Source organism: Bubalus bubalis, chromosome 2 (assembly GCF_019923935.1).
Source record: "Bubalus bubalis isolate 160015118507 breed Murrah chromosome 2, NDDB_SH_1, whole genome shotgun sequence".
In the NCBI taxonomy this organism is placed as follows: domain Eukaryota; kingdom Metazoa; phylum Chordata; class Mammalia; order Artiodactyla; family Bovidae; genus Bubalus; species Bubalus bubalis.
This window is the reverse complement of record NC_059158.1, coordinates 124,344,744-124,365,263: the sequence shown is the minus strand read 5'-3', so window position 1 is coordinate 124,365,263 and position 20,520 is coordinate 124,344,744. Positions and strand designations below refer to the sequence as shown.

Here is a 20,520-nt window from a genome sequence, read left to right as displayed (position 1 = left end):
GGGCTGCTGAGCCTGGGGTGCTCACCTCCCCATGCCTATAAGCCAAGGCCAGGGTCAGGGCCCACCCTGCCTGAAGGAGGCTAGAAAAAGGAAACAGGAGCCACAGAGGAGTGACACGTAGCAAGATGAGGACAAAGAAGAAGCCACTGGACCTGGCAGTCTTGCAGCGGGACATCTGACTTAATGGAGGGGGTGGGGGAACTGGGGTCAAAAGCCAGGTTTGAGAGGACGTGGGTCCATTTGGAAAAGTTTGACCTTGATGTGGCACAGAGGAGGGGAGTGTCCTGACGAGGTTTCTAGATCACGTCCTGGGATGGATAGACCAGAAGAGAGGGACCATGTAAGCATGAAGCTCCCTGAAAGGCAGGAGGAGCTGGGGCCTGGCATCCAAGAGGAGGGGTTGACTGGGAGAGGAGGGACCTTCCCCACTTGCAGCAGGAGAGGAGGCAGATGGAGAGGTGTGAAGTGGGGTTTGGGAAGAGTGAACAAAGGACTCCTGCCCCCCCATATCTCCCCGCCCCCCCCCCCACCCCGCACTTGGTTCTTCCCATCCACTCTCAAAGCAACTGGAGCCAAACACCAAGGCTGGGCTCATGCAAGGGGTTCTCCACTCCTGGGGCCAGGGACTGGGCTGGGCAGGGATGCAGGTGCAGAGGGTCATGGACCACATGGGCAGGATGGGGATGGGGGGGGTCGGGTGGGAGGAGATCTGCAGAGCAGCACATCCACCCCACATACTCAGGAGGCACTGCTGAGGGTGTGGACAGGGGTGGAGCTGCCAGACTCTCCTGAGAGGGGGAAGGGTGGCAGGGAGCAGGTGAAGCATCCTGTGGGGCCTGCTTGCCCTTCACACCTATGGCCCAACCAGTGAGCCAGACTTTGTAGGGTCCTGTGCAGGTGTGTGCTAAGCCACTTTAGTCATGTCCGACTTTTTGCCACCCTATGGACTGTAGCCTGCCAAGCTCCTCTGTCCATGGAATCCTCCAGTCAAGAGTACTGAAATGGGTTGCCATGTCCTCCTCAAGGGGATCTTCTCAACCCAGGGATAGAACCCGCATCTCTTATGTCTCCTGCATTGGCAGGCAGGTTCTTTACCACTAACATCACCTGGGAAGCCCCCTGCGCAGGTAACATGCAGTAAAGACACCAGAAAGAGAAAGGAACACACATCCCAGGCACCATGCCAGACCTTTTATAATTGGGACATCATCAAATCATGCCCCCATCTTACAGATGAAGGAACTGAGGCTCAGGGAGGCTCAAGGATACATCTGCTGCTGCAGCGTCCTTCAAAGCTTGGACTCTGGGGCCAGAAGACTTGGGTTCCAATCCGGGCTCTACCCATCTGTGATCTAAGACAAGGTGTTTACACCATTGTGCCTCGATTTCCCTAGCTGGGAAGTGAAACCAATGACAATCCTCCATGCTCGGGCTGCTGTGTGGTCACAAGAGCCAGGCCACATGCAGCGCAAGCCCACTGAGGTGCCAGGCACCCAGCAAGAGCTTGCTGGCTGTCAAGGTCAATCCCAAGATGCCCGAGGCAGCCCCAGACCAGGGGTTGTGAGAGTGGAGCCCACGTTGACTGCTCATTCTGGACTGAGCAGGACCTCCACCTGTGGGATGAGTCTCTCCAATAGACCATTTCTTGGTGCTGGCTTATGTTTTAAGTTAGTAAAGCAGGTGAAGGGAGAAGGGCAGGTGGGCAGAGGTTCTGGAGGCAGGGGAGGAAGGGAGGGCATCCCCACTAGGTGATTGAGTGGTGGTGGGTTGCAGCACTGAGGGGTAGGTTAGAGAACAGAGGAACGCCAAGGTCACCAGGATGGGGCTGACTCAGCCACTGAGACCCAGACCTAGACCTGGCCTTCTGGGCTGAGACAACTTTGTGGTACCCTGGGAGGAGCGGCACCAGAGACCTCTCACCCATCAGGAAAGCACCTCCTCTGTCGTTCTACCCATCTGGCATGTGCCTCAGCTCCCACCTCGAGGGCATAAGCCAGCCAGAGGTGGAGCCTGGATCCAAACTTGGGTCACCTGGACCCAGTGTCCAGGGCTCAGTCACTGCTCCATCAACCCCTCCAAGCAAAACCCTCCCACCTTAAAGGCCCACCTAGAGGAGAGTCCTTGAGCCTGGGGATTCTGTCATCCTGGTTTCCCTGGATGGGAGCCTGAAGCTCAGCCCTTCCCCCTGGGGCCTGCAGCCTGCAGTGTGGGGTGAGGGGTGGGTATGGAAGGAGGTGTAGCTGGGAGGTAGGCCTCCAGGAAGGAGGGGTCATGGTCATTGCCAGGCGCAGAACTCACAGGAAAGGTTCCAAAAGCCACCTACTCTAACAGACTCATTTCTCAAAATTCACTGAAGCCAATAAGGCAGGGGCCATCTGAAGGGTAGGGATCCTGCCTGAGACCACACAGCAGGGCAGTGGCTAAGCTGCCCCACACAGGGCTGGCCAGAGAGGGGCGGTACCCAGCCAGGCACCGGGTCTGCTGGCCCCGAGCATCCCTGTGGGCTGCAGGAAGGGTCTGGAACTCACGGGGCCCTGATGGGCAGGGGTGGGAACCAGCACTGAGAACATCCCACCCAGCCACGATGGAAGTGGGAAGCGGCAGGGCTGGGGGGACCTACTGCCTTCTCATTCCTTCGAGTCAACCCTGCCGGGAAGAACCCCAGTGCCCATGCTTCCAATGGGAATGCATAGGGACACCCAGTTCGCCCCGGCCTCTCAGCCAGGCAGCAATCAAGTGAGTCTGGGGTCTGGGACCAGGTGGCGTCAGGCTTTTTGGAAACACTCAGGGCTCTGCCGTTCAAGGAGATGCACGGGTTCTCCAGGTCTTGGGACTGGGCAGGATGGTGAGGGGGTGGAGGAACCCGATGAGGATCTGGGGCAAAGGGTAGCTGTTGCCTGGCCAGCGCCCAGCAGCAGTGGGAGGCGAAGAAGCCCCTGGTCAACAGCAAGACCCAACAGTGATAAGGGGTTATCTGTGGAGGCGATGGGGCCGGGTGGGCAGCCAGCCAGTGCAGCCTCCTCCTCAGGCTCTGGGCGGCCCCACCTTGTCAACTCCCCAAGGGGCCCAGGGACTTGGGGGTGATTTCTCCTTGGGGAGCTGAGTCGGGAGGGGACCACTGAGGGACATCCCCTTTAGGAGAAGATGCCTCCCAAGTAGTGGCCCAGGCACTTGCACTGTCCAAATTCTCAGCTTGCCATAGTTGGTCCTGGAGGGTGGGCGTCTTAGGTGGGGAACCAACTCCCAGCCAAAGAGAATGACATCATCCAAAGTACAGGGACATCAGCCCAAGCCCATCCTCAGCCTCAGGAATGTCCCATGGGGGTGGGTGCTACTTCCAGGAAGTTCCTGGACAGGAGTGGGATGTCCCCAAGACATCCCCATCCCTCCCAGGGAGGCCAGGGAACATCCCCTGTGGAGCACTGGGGTCTCCCAGCCCCAGGATCCAAGCCCAGTCGCCAAGCCTGATGACCACAGGCAAGTCACATCCCCCCTCAGTGCTTCGGACAAGAAGGCCACCTTGGCAGGGTTGCTATGGGGATTCAGTGGGACAGAGTGACGAGTGTGCGGAGCTGACTGTCTCCTGACCTCGGTGGATTTCTAAGCAGGGGCCTCCCCACTGCCCATCCTGTGGGGGCCCCAGGATCTGTCTGCCCCAGATCCCTGCCTCTGAGCTTCTTGGGGGTCCCGGCTCTCCTGTGCTCCTAAGTATGGTCACAGCCACTGGCACGCCCCTGCTGGCTACACAGCAGCCCTGCACGAGGATTTGCTGGAGATTTTTCTTCCCATTTCACAGGTAAGCAAATAAGCCTGGGCCCACCCACATTTGCCTCCCTCTCTCAGCAGGCACCTGGGGGCCTGAAGGACCCTGGGCTTGCTGCTTTGACATCCTGGCCCTGGGCAATGATGCCAGACCAGTAGGACACAAGGTCACTAGACTGCCATACTCTCTGTGACAGGAGGCTGCTTCCCCCTATCCAGGGGCTCTGACTGGGCAAGTCAGGGCTTTCTCTGCTTCGTGGCCCCACGTGGCCCCCAGACCCACAGGTGTCTTCTGGGGACTCTGCTTCCTGCTGCTTCACATGCCACTTCAGGAGGCTTTACTTCCCCCCACCCCTCTGACACCTCCCTCATTTCTGGCCCTCTCCCCTGCCGGCTACTTTGAGCTGGGAACAATGTACCTGTAGATAGGGCACACGCAGCCCCCACAGAGAAGGGACATCTCCCCTTCCAGGGCCAGAGGGCCTGTCCCCTCCTCTGGTCCCAGCTGGGGCCCCTTGTCACTATTCTAACTGCACCTCTCTCATACCTTCTCACACAAGTCTCACTATTTACAAGAAGCACAGTGATTAAGAGCTCAGGTCTCACTGCCTGCTGTGGGACCTTCAGCAAACTGCCTAACCTCTCTGTGCTTCAGTTTTCTCATATGTAAATTGGGACACTAAAGGACCTACCACATTATATTGCTCTGAAGTTTATTTAAAGAGCTTGGAGCAGAGACTGACACTTGTAAGCACTATATGCACTTGCTATTATTATTATTAACATTCCTGAGCCTTTGTCTCTGCTGTTCTCTCTACTCAGAACTGTGTTCCTTCACCGGGATAACGCCAGCTCACCGTTCAGGACCTGGCCCAAGCACTGTCTCCTCTAAAGCCATGTATTATGAGATACGCTCCCTCCCAACCTTAACCGCGCCTCCCCCCACCCCAACAGGCTTGGCCATCCCCTCCCCCTCCCCTGGGCAGTCAGTTTCCCCCCCACCCCCCGCCATATCAAAGGGAAAGCCTCTATTTCCATGAAGAACTCCTCTGCTGCCCTGAGACTATCCAGGTTTAGCTAAGCACAGGCTTAGCAGGGACCAGATCCCAGGAAGGGTTTGTATGCTCTAGACCTAAAGGCAGGGGTTGATATGTCATTGCAGTGGTTCTGCCTGCCAGACTCTGGAAACTTTCCTTTTTCTTTAGTATTTTTTTACATTGTAATTATATGTTTTGCAAGTAAATTTATGAGTCCATTCCTTGTGATAACATACTAGACATAGATAACCCCCTCAGACAGCAAACCCATCTGAGCCCCTTCAGCTCCCGGCCCCAGATAGAACTGTAGGCATTGGAAGTGGAGTTATTCAGACTCCTTTCACTCTTTTTTTAAAACTTTCTTTTTATTTTTAAAAAGTTTTATTGAGATATAGTTAATTTACAATGTTGTGTTAGTTTTAGGTGTACAGCAAAGTGATTCAGTTATAAGTATATATATATATATACTTTTTCAGATTCACTTCTCATATAGGTTAGTATAAGATATTGAGTAGAGTTCCCTGTGCTACACAGTAGGTCCTTGTTGGTGATCATTATTCTTTTTATATGTGAACATGTGTCCACAGGAAACACAAAACTCCGTGTGTGTGCATGTGTGTGTGTGTGTGTGCGCGCTATACACTCTCACAAGAGGCATTCTTCTGCTCTTTCTGCTTTTTCCCCAATAAACTGGTCTTTCCCCAGTGCTGATGCCTGGTTGGAAACTTTGTTGACTCCTCACTCTTTTCCAAGCCATTAGATGTTCTCCTGATGACAGAGCTGATCCTTGCCCTGGTATGGCTTCTCCTAGGCTAGAAGGTAAGGGTTTGAGCCCAGAGACCTGCCATAAGGCTCGTGTTTCCCAAGGTGAGACATGGGCATCTCCGGGCCATGGAGACTCCACGAGGAGAACACAGCCCCCTAGTCCAGCTGAGTGGGGGAACAGTGTGTCCATCCCGTCTTGAAAGCACCCAGAGGACATAACACAATGAGGTCTCTGACAAGTCCTGCAGGGAAGAAACTTACTAACTTCCCTTAACCCAGGACGACCCAGGCTTGGGAGATCCTGGAGACTTTCAGGATATTTACATCATAGCAGGTCAACACTGAGCTAGTACATTCCCTGAAGTTAAAAAAAAATAGGGACTTTTTTTTCCTTAACCACTTTTAGCCCAGTGGTTAAGACTCCACGATCCCAATGTGGGCGTGTGGGCTCAATCCCTGGTTGGGCAACTAAGATCCTGCATTCTGTGTGGTGCAGCCAAAAAAAATAAATGCAAAGGAATGGGGTGAGGGTGGGGGAAGTATGAGGTCAGAGCCCAGGGAAACGGGAGGAGTGAAGAGCTGGAGCTCCCCAGGGATCATAGGGGTTGGTTGGGGCAGCCCAGAACTGTGGGGAAGGAGGGCTTGTGGGCCCAGGTGGACCCTCTTTCTGTGGTACTGGGCAAGGTACTTGGGCAAAAGAATGAAATAAAAGACCACCAACTTTGAAGGAAAAAATAAAGCTATCTCTATATGAAGATGACATGCTCTTTTATATAGAAAATCCTAAGGGATGAACAGCCCAAAAATAAATAAACAGTTTCAATTAAGAACATTTTTAAATAAAAATCCAGTTTGATTTAAAACAGAGTATCAAAAAATAAAATACTTACAAATAAATGTAGCAAAAGAAATAAAAAATTTATGCTCTGAAAACTATAAAAATATTAAAAGAGGTAAAAGACTATCTAAACAAATAGAAAGACGTCCAACATTCATGGATTAGAAGACTTAATATTGTTAAGACGACAGCACTCCCCAAATTGAGCCGCAGATACAATCAGTCCCTGTCAAAATTCCAGCTGGCTTATTACAGAAAATGGCAGGCTGATCCTAAAATTCATATAGATATTCAAGAGACCCAGAAAAACCAAAACAAAGTTAGAAGACTTAACATTTCCGGATTTCAGAACTTACTACAAGGCAACAGTAAACAAGACAGTTTGTTTCTCAAACAGGAATAAACATATACAGCAGAGAAAGAGAGAGAGCTGGCAGTTCAGAAACAAATCCTTATATTCTGGACAGCTGATTTTCGAAAAAAGTGCTAAGACAATTCAATGTGAGAAGAAGAGTCTTTCAACAATTGGTGCTAATTGTCTGGCTATCTACATGCAAAAGAAGGAACTTGGGCTCCTGTCTCATATCATATACAAAAATCAACCCAAAGACCTGAATGCTATAGCTAAAGCTATAAAACTCTGATAAGGAAAACATAAGTATCTTGGATTAGGCAATGGATTCTTAGATATGATACCAAAAGCACAAGTAACAAAAGAATACATACATTGGATTTCATCCAAATTTAAAACTTTCGTCTTACAAGAACACCATCAATGAAGTGGCGGGAAGGGGACAGAATGGGAGAAAATATTTGCAAAACAGGTCTTATAAGGAACTTACATCCAGAATATATAAAAGACCCTTACACTTCAATAATAAAAAGACAAATAATCCAAGTTAAAAATGGGCAAAGGATTGGTATTGACACTTCTCCAGAGAAGATATACAAATGATCAATAAGCACTTAAAAAGATGCTCAACTTTGGGACTTCCCTGGTGATACAGTGGAGAAAAATCTGCCTGCAGGGGAAATGGGTTTGCTTGCTAGTCTGGGATGATTCCACATGTGCTGGAACAACTAAGCCCTCAAACCACAAATACTGAGACCGTGTGCAGCAACTCCAGAAGCCCGTGTACCCAGATCCTGTGCCCCACCTCAGGAGAAGCCACCACAGTGAGAAGCTCCAGTTCAGATCAGTCGCTCAGTCATGTCCGACTCTTTGCAACCCCATGAATCACAGCACACCAGGCCTCCCTGTCCATCACCAACTCCCAGAGTTCACTCAGACTCATGTCCATCGAGTCAGTGATGCCATCCAGCCATCTCATCCTCTGTCGTCTCCTTCTCCTCCTGCCCCCAGTCCCTCCCAGCATCAGAGTCTTTTCCAATGAGTCAACTCTTCGCATGAGGTGGCCAAAGTACTGGAATTTCAGCTTTAGCATCATTCCTTCCAAAGAAATCCCAGGGCTGATCTCCTTTAGAATGGACTGGTTGGATCTCCTTGCAGTCCAAGGGACTCTCAAGAGTCTTCTCCAACACCACAGTTCAAAAGCATCAATTCTTCGGCGCTCAGCCTTCTTCACAGTCCAACTCTCACATCCATACATGACCACAGGAAAAACCATAGCCTTGACTAGACAGACCTTTGTTGGCAAAGTAATGTCTCTGCTTTTTAATCTGCTGTCTAGGTTGGTCATAACTTTTCTTCCAAGGAGTAAGCGTCTTTTAATTTCATGGCTGCAGTCACCATCTGCAGTGATTTTGGAGCCCCAAAAAGATAAAGTCTGACACTGTTTCCACTGTTTCCCTATCTATTTCGCATGCAGAAAAACATCTATTTCTGCTTTATTGACTATGCCAAAGCCTTTCACTGTGTGGATCACAATAAACTGTGGAAAATTCTGAAAGAGATGGGAATACCAGACCACCTGACCTGCCTCTTGAGACATTTGTATGCAGGTCAGGAAGCAACAGTTAGAACTGGACATGGAACAACAGACTGGCTCCAAATAGGAAAAGGAGTACGTCAAGGCTGTATATTGTCACCCTGCTTATTTAGAAGCCCCAGGCACCACAACTAGAAAGTGGCCCTGGCTCACCGCAACTAGAAAAAGCCAGAGTGCAGCAACAAAGACCCAGTGCAATCAAAACATAAAACAAAATAATAAATAATTTTTTAAAAAGATGCTCAACATTACTAACCATTAGGGAAATGCAAATCAGAACCACAGTGAGGTACCACTTCATGCCCATCTGTATAACTGTGATCAAAAAGAGAGACAATAACACATATTGACAAGGAGGCAGAGAAAGTGAATCCTGATTTGCTGATAGGCATGTAAGTGGTGTAGCCATTTTCAAAAACATTTTGGCAGGGCCTCAAAAAGTTGAACATAGAGTTACCATATGACCTAGCAACTTTACTCCTGGGGATACACTCAAGAAAACTGAAAACATGTGTCCACATAAAAACTTCTACACAAATATTCACAGCAGCATTCTTCATGACAGTCAAAAAGTGGAAATGATCCAAGTGTCTATCAACCAATTAATGGATGGAGATGTGGTTTATCCACACCATGAATGTTATTCAACTATAGAAAGAAAATGAAGTTCTGACAATATAGATATAATATAGGCTACAATATAGATGCAACTTGAAAATATTGTGCTCAACAAAAGAAGTCAGCTGCATAAGGCCACATATTGCACACGTTCATTTATGTGAACAGTCCACGATAGGTAAATCCAGAGACAGAAAGGAGGTTAGTGGTTGCCTCAGGCTGGGGGTGGGGGTAGGGGGAAAAGAGGCATAACTGGAACAGGATTTGGGGGCGATGAAAATGTTCTAAAATTGATGGTGGTGATGGCTACGCAACTCCAAGAGTTCACTAAAAACCATTAGATTTCATACCTTTTTAAAAATAATGGCAAAATTGTTTGGCATAGTTCACAGGAATTGAAATGGGGGAAAGCAGGTTATAAGTTTACACAGAAAAAAAAATAAAAATAAAACCAATGACTCAGAGGATGGACCTCTGAACCTCTAGGTCCTCTACACTTTAAGTAGGTGACATGTATGGTATGTGAATTTCCCCTCCATAATGCTCTTACAACTTAAAAAACTAACAGCTCTGGACTCCCTCGAGGGATGGCCCTGGAGCTGGGGGTGGTGGGCATGAAACCTGCCCAGGTGTCTTTTCAATCTATCTGAGCCTTAAATGGTAACAGAATCCCCTCCTCAACCCTCCTTCTCCTTTGTCCCACACCCATTTCAGGCAACACCAGCTCCTCCCAGCCTCTGCTGCTGTGTGTGTGTCCCCAGGGTGAGGGCAACCAACCCCCTACACACATATGCCAGAGCTCTCTCCTGAGAGCTTCTCGGACCCATGTCCTTGTCTTCTGGTTACAATGTTAGTGACACAATAATGCTGATGAGAGCTACAAATCTTGCTGGGCATTGATTCTGTGCTGCACACTTCACCAGCATTATCTTTTTGAATTCTCACCATAACCTGACAAGGCCAATATGACTATTATTATCCCATTTCACAGGTGTGAAAACTGAGGCTTAAAGAGGCATGTCTCTTGCCCAAACTCACAGTTTTGGGCAATGTCTTAGATGGGATCCTTCAGGCAGCAGCTTCAGGACCCCACAGCTATACGTACTATGCTGGGCCCTCCAGTGCCAGGCAATCCACTCCATTCACCCCTTCCCTGCCCCACACCTCCTTTACCTGCTTCTTCTCCTCTTCCTCCCTCGTGCCTCATCCAGCCACTACCCAGCAGAAACAAAGCATCTCCTCTGATGCCCACCCTGGATGTCCTCGCACTCCACCCCCTCCCCTCCCCCCTGCAGCCAGCATCACCCACACTTGGCCTCTGTAGAGGCTGAAACATCCCTTGAATCACCAGGGCTTCTCTGAGCCCTTGAGACTCACCCATTTGGGCCCCTGGTGCCTCACCAGGTTCAAGATGCAGGCAGGTCCCAGTGGCAGAAATGACTCACGCCCACCCACTGATGCTCGACTCTGTTCCAGGAACCGGGCAGCATTTTGAAACGAGGTGACTCAGGGCCTGGATGAGTAAGGCAGACATTCAGCTCCACAGACAGACAGATACCCCATTTCGATTAGTGTGTGTGGCCCCAGGGCCACAGGCAGACCCCTGGCCCTCTGCAGCGCCTGTCTGAGCTCATGCACTCAGGAACCGTGCTCCCAGGACAAGCCTCGCCTCAGTCCCTGGAGCCCCAGCAATGCCCCCATGCCAGCTGTGGGGAGGAGCCCCCAGCCCGCCCGCCTGCTGACGTTATCACTTATTTTCTGTGCCAACCACAGTCCTTCCCCAGGGCTCTGTGATCTACTTTCTCTTTTCCTACCTTAGAAATAGCTCCTCACAAGTCTACCCACGAGCCTTCTGAAGGCGGAGGGCCCCCGCCTCTAGGAGGAGACGCTCAGGGGTTAGGAATTTCTGAGGGCACAGGCGGCCTTGTAGTGATGTTCACATAATTTGTTTCTTGAGTAATGAGGAAGGAAGGAGAAAGGGGAGGGAAGGAGGGAAGGAGCACAGATTCTAGGGGCCCCTGGTCTATGGAGTGTCCTTGAATTTGGCAGCTGAGTTTATTTCCACTGGTCTTCCTGTAGCTGTGTGATGTTGGGGGAGTCACGTGCTGTCTCTGGGCTTCACTGCTGCATACCTCCTGAGACTGCTGTGATGGGATCCAGGCACAGGGCTTGGCAAGGCCTTCTCAGTGTTTGGGGCCAGCTCCGGTGGGTCTCCGTGGCCCCTCTCCCTCTCCCTTACTCATCAGCACCTACCTGGATCCTAACCTTGCAGACAGGCTGCAGGGAATGCTCTCTGCAAAGGAAATCAGACAGCTCAAACCAGAATCTGCCTTCCGGAAAAGTGGCTTGGAGAACACACATCCCTCATGGCCCTGGAACTTTCAGGGGACTCAGCTGGAATTGCCCATTGGAGCCACTTTCCATCCAGACCACCTCCCCCACACAACACACACACACACACACACACACTCGTAGTTTCTGCACATTCCCAACTGTACTGCCTGTGCCCCGCACCTCCACATTGTACTCCCGTTGCGTCCCAGACTGCTGGCAGGCAGACTTTGGCCTCTTGACCATAGCCTAGGCACAGAAAAATTCTACTTCTCTCATCATTTTGTGAGTTTTGAAACTGTCAGGAGGCCTGTAGGAACCACACCAGGAAGGCATCTCAAAAGCCCTGCCCAACTGTCTCCAGCCACTGCTCCTCCTCCAGACACCACGAGCAAGTGGCCCAGCCACCACTCAGCACCCCCACACCCGAGGCCATCCAACCTGGGCTCATGGGAGCCAGCCCCATAGGCGCCCGCACTTCTGGCCAATAGAAGGCTCTGTCCTCCATCAGCCAGAGGGTGAGATGGGGATGGAGACCCTCTCCCACCTCCCAGCCCCTCAGAAGGGAGGCCTTCACCCTCAGCCTGTTCTGCAGCCTGGCTCCAGGGAGGCCTCAGCCCCACAGGGTACCAGGAGGGCCCCAATTACCTCTCACACCCAACAATGGAGGTGCCATCCTGGGCCTGCCCCAAGCCCCTGCTCTGCAGCCAGGAGAGCCAGGCCTCCTGCTTGGTCCCCCGTGTATTCCTCTCCACAGTAGAGTCCCAAGCTTTGTGCTCCTAAGGCTTCCCTGCCATTGCCATGTCCTGCCTGTCCTGCCTCCGGAGTCTTGCCTAGTCCCACAGAACTTCCCTCCACTCCTGGCCCCAGCCCCCTAACCTCTGGGGGCTGTATCCTCTCCCCACTCCCCTCACGTTGACCCCACTTGGCATCTTTCAGTTCCCCCAAGATGTCAAAACTTTGACTGCCTCAGGGCCTTTGCATGTGCTGTTTCCTCATCTGGAAAGCTCTGCCCATCCAACCCTGACACAGCCTCTCCTATGATTATAAGTGTCTTTCTTCACACTCAGCTGAACAGACCTCTCGAAAGCACAGCTGCCCTGACCACCTCATCCGAGCTTCAGACTGCGAGGCTGTGTGTTATTGTTTCTTGTTCACATCTGTTTGTCACCCTTCCTGAAGATGGGAAGGTCGGGGACCATGGCTGCTTTCTTGGCCCCTGTGTCTCTGGCCCCTTCTGCAGCATGGACACCGGTGGACACTCATGAGAAGCTGAGAGGTAAAGGAAGGGGTCACAGAGGAGCTTGAGGACACTCAGGAGGTGAGGGAACAACACAGGGAGAGTCAGAGCGAGTGGTTCTGCCTACACCCTGTCCTTGGCCACCTGATGCCCCCAGCACTGAAAGTACCAAGGCTGAGTATTTGCAGAGAACTACTCACCACAGGTGGAACACCTTAGTATATCCGTGAAGTGGGACCTAGCATCAGCCTACTTCACTAATGGGAAAATGTGGTACTTCTGTGGGCCCCGGGGCTGAAGAGGAGCAATGACAGTCAACATCGGCCCACTACAGACCGTGGCGCCAGAATGATGCTGGCACGTGGAGACTTTGGGAACCTCCAAGGGGGTCTGAGAGCTCTGGGAGAACAATTTCAGGGGTGCAGAGTGGCTGTAAACATGCCTGGGAGCCTCAGACAAACCCCCAAGGGCCTGTGCTTCCCAAGGTGCCCAGGACAGCAGAGAAAGTTGTGTCTGGCTTAAGGTCCTTCCCCAGAGCACAGTGGCCTCAGGGAGGACTTCAAGGACTTGCCCCTCCAAGTGCCTTCCTCCAAGTATCAGCTTCACCTGGGAACTTGTTAGAACTGTAAAAAATCTCTGGCCCTACCCCAGATCCACTTAGCAGAATCAGTTTGAACAAAACCCCAGGAGCCCTGTCTCACATTAGCACTGAGGAAGCTCTGTTCCCAGGCGCCCTGATGGCCTGCTGCCTGCCATCAGGAGCTCTGTTCCTGGAGGCCTGTGAGCTCGCCCACTGACAGCACGATTACTCCAAGGTGTTCATCACAGCATCATTTACAAAGGAGAAAATCTAGATATCCAGCAATAGATGAAGGGGTCCTAAACTAAGAAATAGCCATCAAAATGCTCTTTGGACAGAATATTCAGCTGCATAGGGGAAAGTTCATACTATACTATTTGTGGGAAAGGCCCCCTTAAACCTACGTACATAGTCAATACATCAATACATCACCAGCAGGCACTCTGATTGTTGGGGTTAAGGTGATTTTTTTTATAGACTTTCTTTTATTTTTCTGGTTTCCTAATTCTTTCAGTGAAACTATCTTACAATAATGATAATGAAACCACCAGTGAAGTATATTCCTTTTTAAAAAAGAAAATATGATTGTCCCTTGAAAGAGGCCCTCTTGACATCAATTTATTCTGTTACAGGGCCTGATAAATCAGGTTTGGGGGCATGGGCTATGGCAAGACCCCAAGAAGGGAGTGTGGGTGGAGAGGAGTTAGAACAGAAATGGGAGAGGTTGGGGTGCTGTGGGTTCCTTCCCTGGGCAAGGTAGCCTTCTGGAGGCCTGGGTTGGGGTGAGGGAACCCTGGGCAATAGAGAGCCCTGAAAGCCAAGCCCATTTGCTCTGTACCTTTTCTCTCTCTGCATCTGCTTCCAAGAATATCTTTTCCTCTGCCTTCCTTTTCTGGTCAATTCCCACTTGTCCTACAAGACCCAGTTCAGGGGCCACCTCCTCCAGGAAGACTTCCCTGATAACCCCATCGCCCAGCCTCTGGACAGGATTAGTTGCCCTCCTGTGGGATCCCACAGGACCCTCTCAGGACCCAAAGGACTGAAAGTGGGTGATAGGAAGTATTTCAAACAGGCTTCTCTGACCATGTCTAGCACCCAGAAAGCCCTCCAACATCAGCACTGTGCCTGGTACTGCCCGTTCCTCTGGGTTCTGCCCAGCAGTTGCTAAGGGCCCACCTATAAGAGCTCAAGCAGGGAAGTTTCACTAAAGCATTTATGGAGTGGATGCCAAGCATTTCTGGCAGACCCCTCCAAGGTCTCTAGGTCTCAAAAGCCCCATTGGTGAGGTCCTAGGCTCCTTCCTATCCCCTCAAGCCCCTTGGTCCAGAGGGTGGCAGCAACCAAGGGCCAGGCAGGAATTCAAGGATCCTGCCTCCTACTGGGTTATTGTAGTGTCAAGTGAGGTGGGGAATGCCCATCCTGTGCCTGGCCAAGGGGACACGCCCCGAGCCTGGGAGTCTCATGCCCCTCTTGGCTTGTGCTGGGAAGGTGGTGGCCTTTGTAGACGAGGCCCAGGTGTATCTCTGAGTCCTGCAGTCTGTAGCCAAGCAGGTGGCCTGGGCCAGGCTCTTCTTGGAGTTGGCCCAGCCTTAGGCAGCCCTGGCATCCTCCACGGGACACCAAGATTCTCTTGGGGGGCTCCTCAGAGAACCACCCACTTCTTCAGAGGCCATCTCCAGCCCCATTTCCAGGGGTTCTGGGGCTTGTTGTGACATCTGCTCCCAGAGTCTGCTCCAGGTGAGGCCTGAAACCTGAAGCAGCAGATCCACACACCTCACTCACTAACAGGGATACCTCACAGGTGAGGAAGGCCAAGGCAAGGTGAGCCTTGAGCAACGGGCCCCTGGACAGGAGTGTGGCCAGTGAGGCTAGAAGACATTGACATCTGTTGCCAGGGAGGCCATAAACAGGGCTTCCCACGGGAGAGGACATTTCTGCTGCTGCATTGTTGGTTTTTTTTTTTAATTTAATTGTTGTAAAATATATATAACCCTGGTGGCTCAGATGATAAAGAATCCACCTGCAATGGAGGAGACCCGGGTTGGATCCCTGGGTCAGGAAGATTCCCCTGGAGAAGGGAATGGCAACCCACTCCAGTATTCTTGCCTGGGAAATTCCATGGACAGAGGAGTCTGGTGGAAAAGAGTCGGACACGACTGAAAGACTAACACTTCCACTTCATTTCATATGTATAACATAAAATGCACCATCTTTCCTATTTTCAAATGTACAATTCAGTGGCATTAAGTAATTATGCAACCATCACCACTGTCCCTTTCCAGAACTTTCTCATCTTGCAAAATTGAAACTCTGTCCCCATTAAAAAACTCCACATCCTCACTTTTCCCAGTACCTACCCTTCTGCTTTCTGTCCCTATGGATGTGACTTCTCTAAGTACATCATGTAATGGGAATCACCCAATACTTGCCTTTTGTGACCAGCTTATTTTACTTCACATAATGTCCTCAAGGTTAACCGTGTTGTAGCCTGTGTCAGAATTTCCTTCCTCTTTAAAACTGAATCCTATTCCCTTTTCTATACACTGTTTATCCATTCCTCTATTGATGGACACTTGGGTTGCTTCCACCTCTTAGCTCTTGAGATTATGCTGCTATGAACATGATGTACAATTACCTCTTCGAGACCCTGCTCTCCTCTGCTAGGTATATACGCAGATGTAGAATTTCTGGATCTATTTTTAACTTTTTTGAGGGCCTCCATACTGTTTTGGCCCTCAAAAAAGTTAAAAATAGATCCAGAAATTCTACATCTGCGTATATCCATACTGTTTTGGTGGAGAAGGCAATGGCACCCCACTCCAGTACTCTTGCCTGGAAAATCCCATGGACGGAGGAGCCTGGTGGGCTGCAGTCCATGGGGTCTCGAGGAGTTGGACACGACTGAGCGACTTCACTTTCACTTTTCACTTTCATGCATTGGAGAAGGCAATGGCAACCCACCCCAGTATTCTTGCCTGGAGAATCCCAGGGACGGGGGAACCTGGTGGGCTGCCATCTCTGGGGTCGCACAGCGTCGGACACGACTGAAGTGACTTAGCAGCAGCAGCAGCCATGCTGTTTTCTACAGTGGTTGCACCAATGTACATTCTCAGCAACGGTGCACGAGGGTTTCGATTTCTCCACATCCTCACCAACACTTACTGTCTTCTGGGGGTTTTGATGGCAGCCATCCATGGGCGTGAGGCAGTGATGTTGGTTTTAATACCAACCTACTCTCTGCTCCTGCACTAGACACCACTCGGGCTCTGAGGGACCACTAGTGCCCCCTTGACTCCCCGGCACCTGCTGATATAAATGCCCAGGAGGGACCTCCCTCACAGTGCTTGTCAACATTGGGCCAACTGTGATCATCTTGGCTAGTGCCACGTGTCCACCTCTGCCCCCATCAGCACTAGGGGACCCTGGGGCTGGGATAGCCTTGCAGGAAGGGCTCCCACAGGGAGGACGGAAGGCAGAATACTGTGGCCTCCTGGGACATCTGACCAGCCAAGGATGGTCAGCAAACCTTTTCTATAAAAGGTCAGATTCAATATTCTAGGCTTTGTAGGCCGCACCTCTGGCACAACAAACATGTTGTTGTTGTTCGGTTGCTCAATCGTGTCCGACTCTGTGACCCCATGGACTGCAGCATGCCAGGCTTCCCTGTCCTTCAGCATCTCTGAAAGCTTGTTCAAACTCATGTCCATTGAGTCAGTGAGGCCACCCAATCATCTCATCATCTGTCGTCCCCTTCTCCTCCTGCCCTCAATCCTTCCCAGCCTCAGGGTCTTTTCTAATATATAAACTTTGTCACTAAGTTTGAATTTCATACAGTCTTCATATCATGCAATATTATTCTTCCAATGATTTGTTTGCAATCATTTAAAAATGAAAACAAAACAAAAAAACATTCTGAGCTTGCAGATTTGGCCCCTGGCTGTGGTTTACCAAACCCTGTTCTAGAATTGATGGCAGGGGCATTGGGAAAACACCAGGTCCCACTGTACCAACAGGGCAGAATGCTCCTCCAGCTCAGGGTTAGGGTTAGGACCTGGTTCTATGATGAATACATGGCAAGAATACACAGAAGAACTGTACAAAAAAGATCTTCACGACCCAGATAATCACGATGGTGTGATCACTCACCTAGAGCCAGATATCCTGGAATGTGAAGTCAAGGGGGCCTTAGAAAGCACCACCACGAACAAAGCTAATGGAGGTGATGGAATTCCAGTTGAGCTATTCCAAATCCTGAAAGATGATGCTGTGAAAGTGCTACACTCAATATGCCAGCAAATTTGGAAAACTCAGCAGTGGCCACAGGACTGGTAAAGGTCAGTTTTCATTCCAATCCCAAAGAAAGGCAATGCCAAAGAATGCTCAAACTACTGCACAATTGCACTCATCTCACACGCTAGTAAAGTAATGCTCCAAATTCTCCAAGCCAGGCTTCAGCAGTCCGTGAACCGTGAACTTCCAGATGTTCAAGCTGGTTTTAGAAAAGGCAGAGGAACCAGAGATCAAATTGCCAACATCTGCTGGATCATGGAAGAAGCAAGAGAGTTCCAGAAAAACATCTACTTCTGCTTTATTGACTATGCCAAGGCCTTTGACTGTGTGGATCACAATAAACTGTGGAAAATTCTGAAAGAGATGGGAATACCAGACCACCTGATCTGCCTCTTAAGAAATTTGTATGCAGGTCAGGAAGCAACAGTTAGAACTGGACATGGAACAACAGACTGGTTCCAAATAGGAAAAGCAGTACGTCAAGGCTGTATATTGTCACCCTGTTTATTTAACTTATATGCAGAGTACATTATGAGAAACGCTGGACTGGAAGAAACACAAGCTGGAATCAAGATTGCCGGAAGAAATATCAATAATCTCAGATAGGCAGATGACACCACCCTTATGGCAGAAAGTGAAGAGGAACTAAAAGGCCTCGATGAAAGTGAACAAGGAGAGTGAAAAAGTTGGCTTAAAGCTCAACATTCAGAAAACGAAGATCATGGCATCTGGTCCCATCACTTCATGGGAAATAGTTGGGAAAACAGTGGAAACAGTGTCAGACTTTATTTTTTTGGGCTCCAAAATCACTGCAGATGGTGACCGCAGCCATGAAATTAAAAGACGCTTACTCCTTGGAAGGAAAGTTATGACCAACCTAGATAGCATATTCAAAAGCAGAGACATTACTTTGCCAACAAAGGTTCGTCTAGTCAAGGCTCTGGTTTTTCCTGTGGTCATGTATGGATGTGAGAGTTGGACTGTGAAGAAGGCTGAGCGCCGAAGAATTGATGCTTTTGAACTGTGGTGTTGGAGAAGACTCTTGAGAGTCCCTTGGACTGCAAGGAGGTCCAACCAGTCCATTCTGAAGGAGATCAGCCCTGGGATTTCTTTGGAAGGACTGATGCTAAAGCTGAAACTCCAGTACTTTGGCCACCTCATGGGAAGAGTTGACTCATTGGAAAAGACTCTGATGTTGGGAGGAATTGGGGGCAGGAGGAGAAGGAGAGGACAGAGGATGAGATGGCTGGATGGCATCACTGACTCGATGGACGTGAGTCTGAGTGAACTCCGGGAGTTGGTGATGGACAGGGAGGCCTGGCGTGCTGCGATTCACGGGGTCGCAAAGAGTCGGACATGACTGAACGACTCATCTGATCTGATCCATGATGAAAAGGCTTCACCAGTGAGCCAAGCAGGCACTGGCCCTGGTACCTATTGGCATTGCTTACCAACCCTCACCTGGCTCCTCGGCCCATGTTGATGGCAGCAGGAATCCATGGTGCCTCTGCTAAAGGCTGAGATTTGGGACTAAAGATCAGAAATAAGAGAGTGTAAACTCCAGGTCAAATCATGCTGGGCTGCTCACTTCACTCTTTCCTAACACATCTCCAGAGCCCTGTCTCAGCTTCAGCCTTGAAGGAAGGTCATGATCACCCTGGTGACCCTGAGTGCTAACCTGGGCTATCCAAGCCCTGGGGCAAGTAGCGGAAGACAGGAGATTTGCCGTCTCACGGAGGCTGCCAACTTCACGAGGCCATCAAAGAACAGGCCCTACAGGCCAGGGCCTGAGCATTAACATCCAGCTCCTCCCTGTCATACTGTGTGACCTTGGACAAGCCACTTTCACTATCTGCACTTGAGTTTCTTCATCTGTGGAATAGAAATAATAAAAACCCCAAGCGTTGTGTTGGATCCATTGGGTGAAAGTATGTCAAGGGCTTAGGCACTCCATTAAATCACACTCCGTCAGTGGTAGGTGTTATGATTTTTAAGGGGGAGGTGGGGCAGGCCGTGTGGCTCGTGGGACTTCAGTTCCCTGACCAGCGGGCCTTAGTTCCTCTTACTTCCCTTCAGGGGAAGCACTAAGTACTGCACTGCCAGGGAAGCCCGTGTTGTGATTATTCTCTCATTTAATCCACACAAGTCTGTGAGGTAATTACTATTACTAGTCCCACTGTATGATGAGGAAACAGAGGCACAGAAAGGTTAAGTAGCCACCCCAAGGGCACACAGCTGCGACCAGGTGCACCTGGAGTCTGGAAAGTGGAGTCTGCCTGTGGGCCCAAGCTCTTAACTGCCTCCAAGCCCTGGCCTACCTGCCCTCTTGGGAAACCACAGGAACAGAGAGCCCTGGGCTCAGAGTGGACCCTGCAGCAAGGTGTCCTGGGACCACCCTGCCTGGATGGAGCTGCCTCCTCTGGAAGGCAGGGCTCCTTATGACCCCACAGCCCGACCTCCTGTCCTCGAGCAACGTGTGCACACTCGCACACATCACAGTGCCGGGTGAGGACCCAACTTGGGGGGCCATACTCTGCTTCAGAGGGACCCTGTCGTCCTGTGCACAGAGCAAGTCCTGGGCTACTAAGCTGAGCACCATTTGCTGTGGGGCCATCCCTACCCCTTGGCTCCCCTCAGCAGACTGAGAGCCTGGGCAGTCTTCTCCATGGTCCTATGGTCTTATCAGCTTTCAGCAACGTCCTCCCCACCCCTAGACCCCAAAACACTAAATGTTGAAGGGCCTGCCTTACCAGGACAGAACAGGAGCTTTCTTTCTTAACTTTTACCCTGAAGTGTGCCGCCAGTGGGGAGACCACTGGGGGAGACGAATGGCCTTGCTAATGCCAGACCAGCCATCTCCCCTGCCTGCTCCAGACAGGCAGGAGGTGAGGGCTGCCCCAGCCTGGAGCACAGAAGAGTCGGAACCCTGTGCAAAGGCAGCATTCTGTCCCCCTCCAGGCCGCCTACCCCCCCACCCGCCACCCACCAGGACTAGAGGCACCAAAGGACATGGAATCATCCTTTAAGTGGTGAAGCTGACATGAAGCCAGCTCAGGAGACCCTGGCCCTCCAAATGCCATGGAAAATCTCCAGGGCCCCTGCCTCTTTGA

The 20,520-nt window shown here is 50.7% G+C and overlaps 1 long non-coding RNA gene across 2 annotated transcripts in view; it reads right to left on the bottom strand.

Annotated features, from left to right (window-relative positions):
• LOC123331690 overlaps positions 1 to 15,176 on the bottom strand; it is a 30,110-nt gene extending 14,934 nt beyond the window's left edge. The window contains exons 1-2 of one of the 2 annotated variants that reach the window (XR_006548441.1): positions 10,784 to 15,176; positions 10,347 to 10,482 (exon numbers count right to left, since the gene is read on the bottom strand). This is a non-coding gene — a long non-coding RNA (uncharacterized LOC123331690). Of the gene's footprint in view, positions 1 to 10,346 lie in introns of both variants that reach the window. The other variant, XR_006548440.1, reaches the window with a different exon arrangement.
• Between the last annotated feature and the right edge of the window lie 5,344 nt (positions 15,177 to 20,520).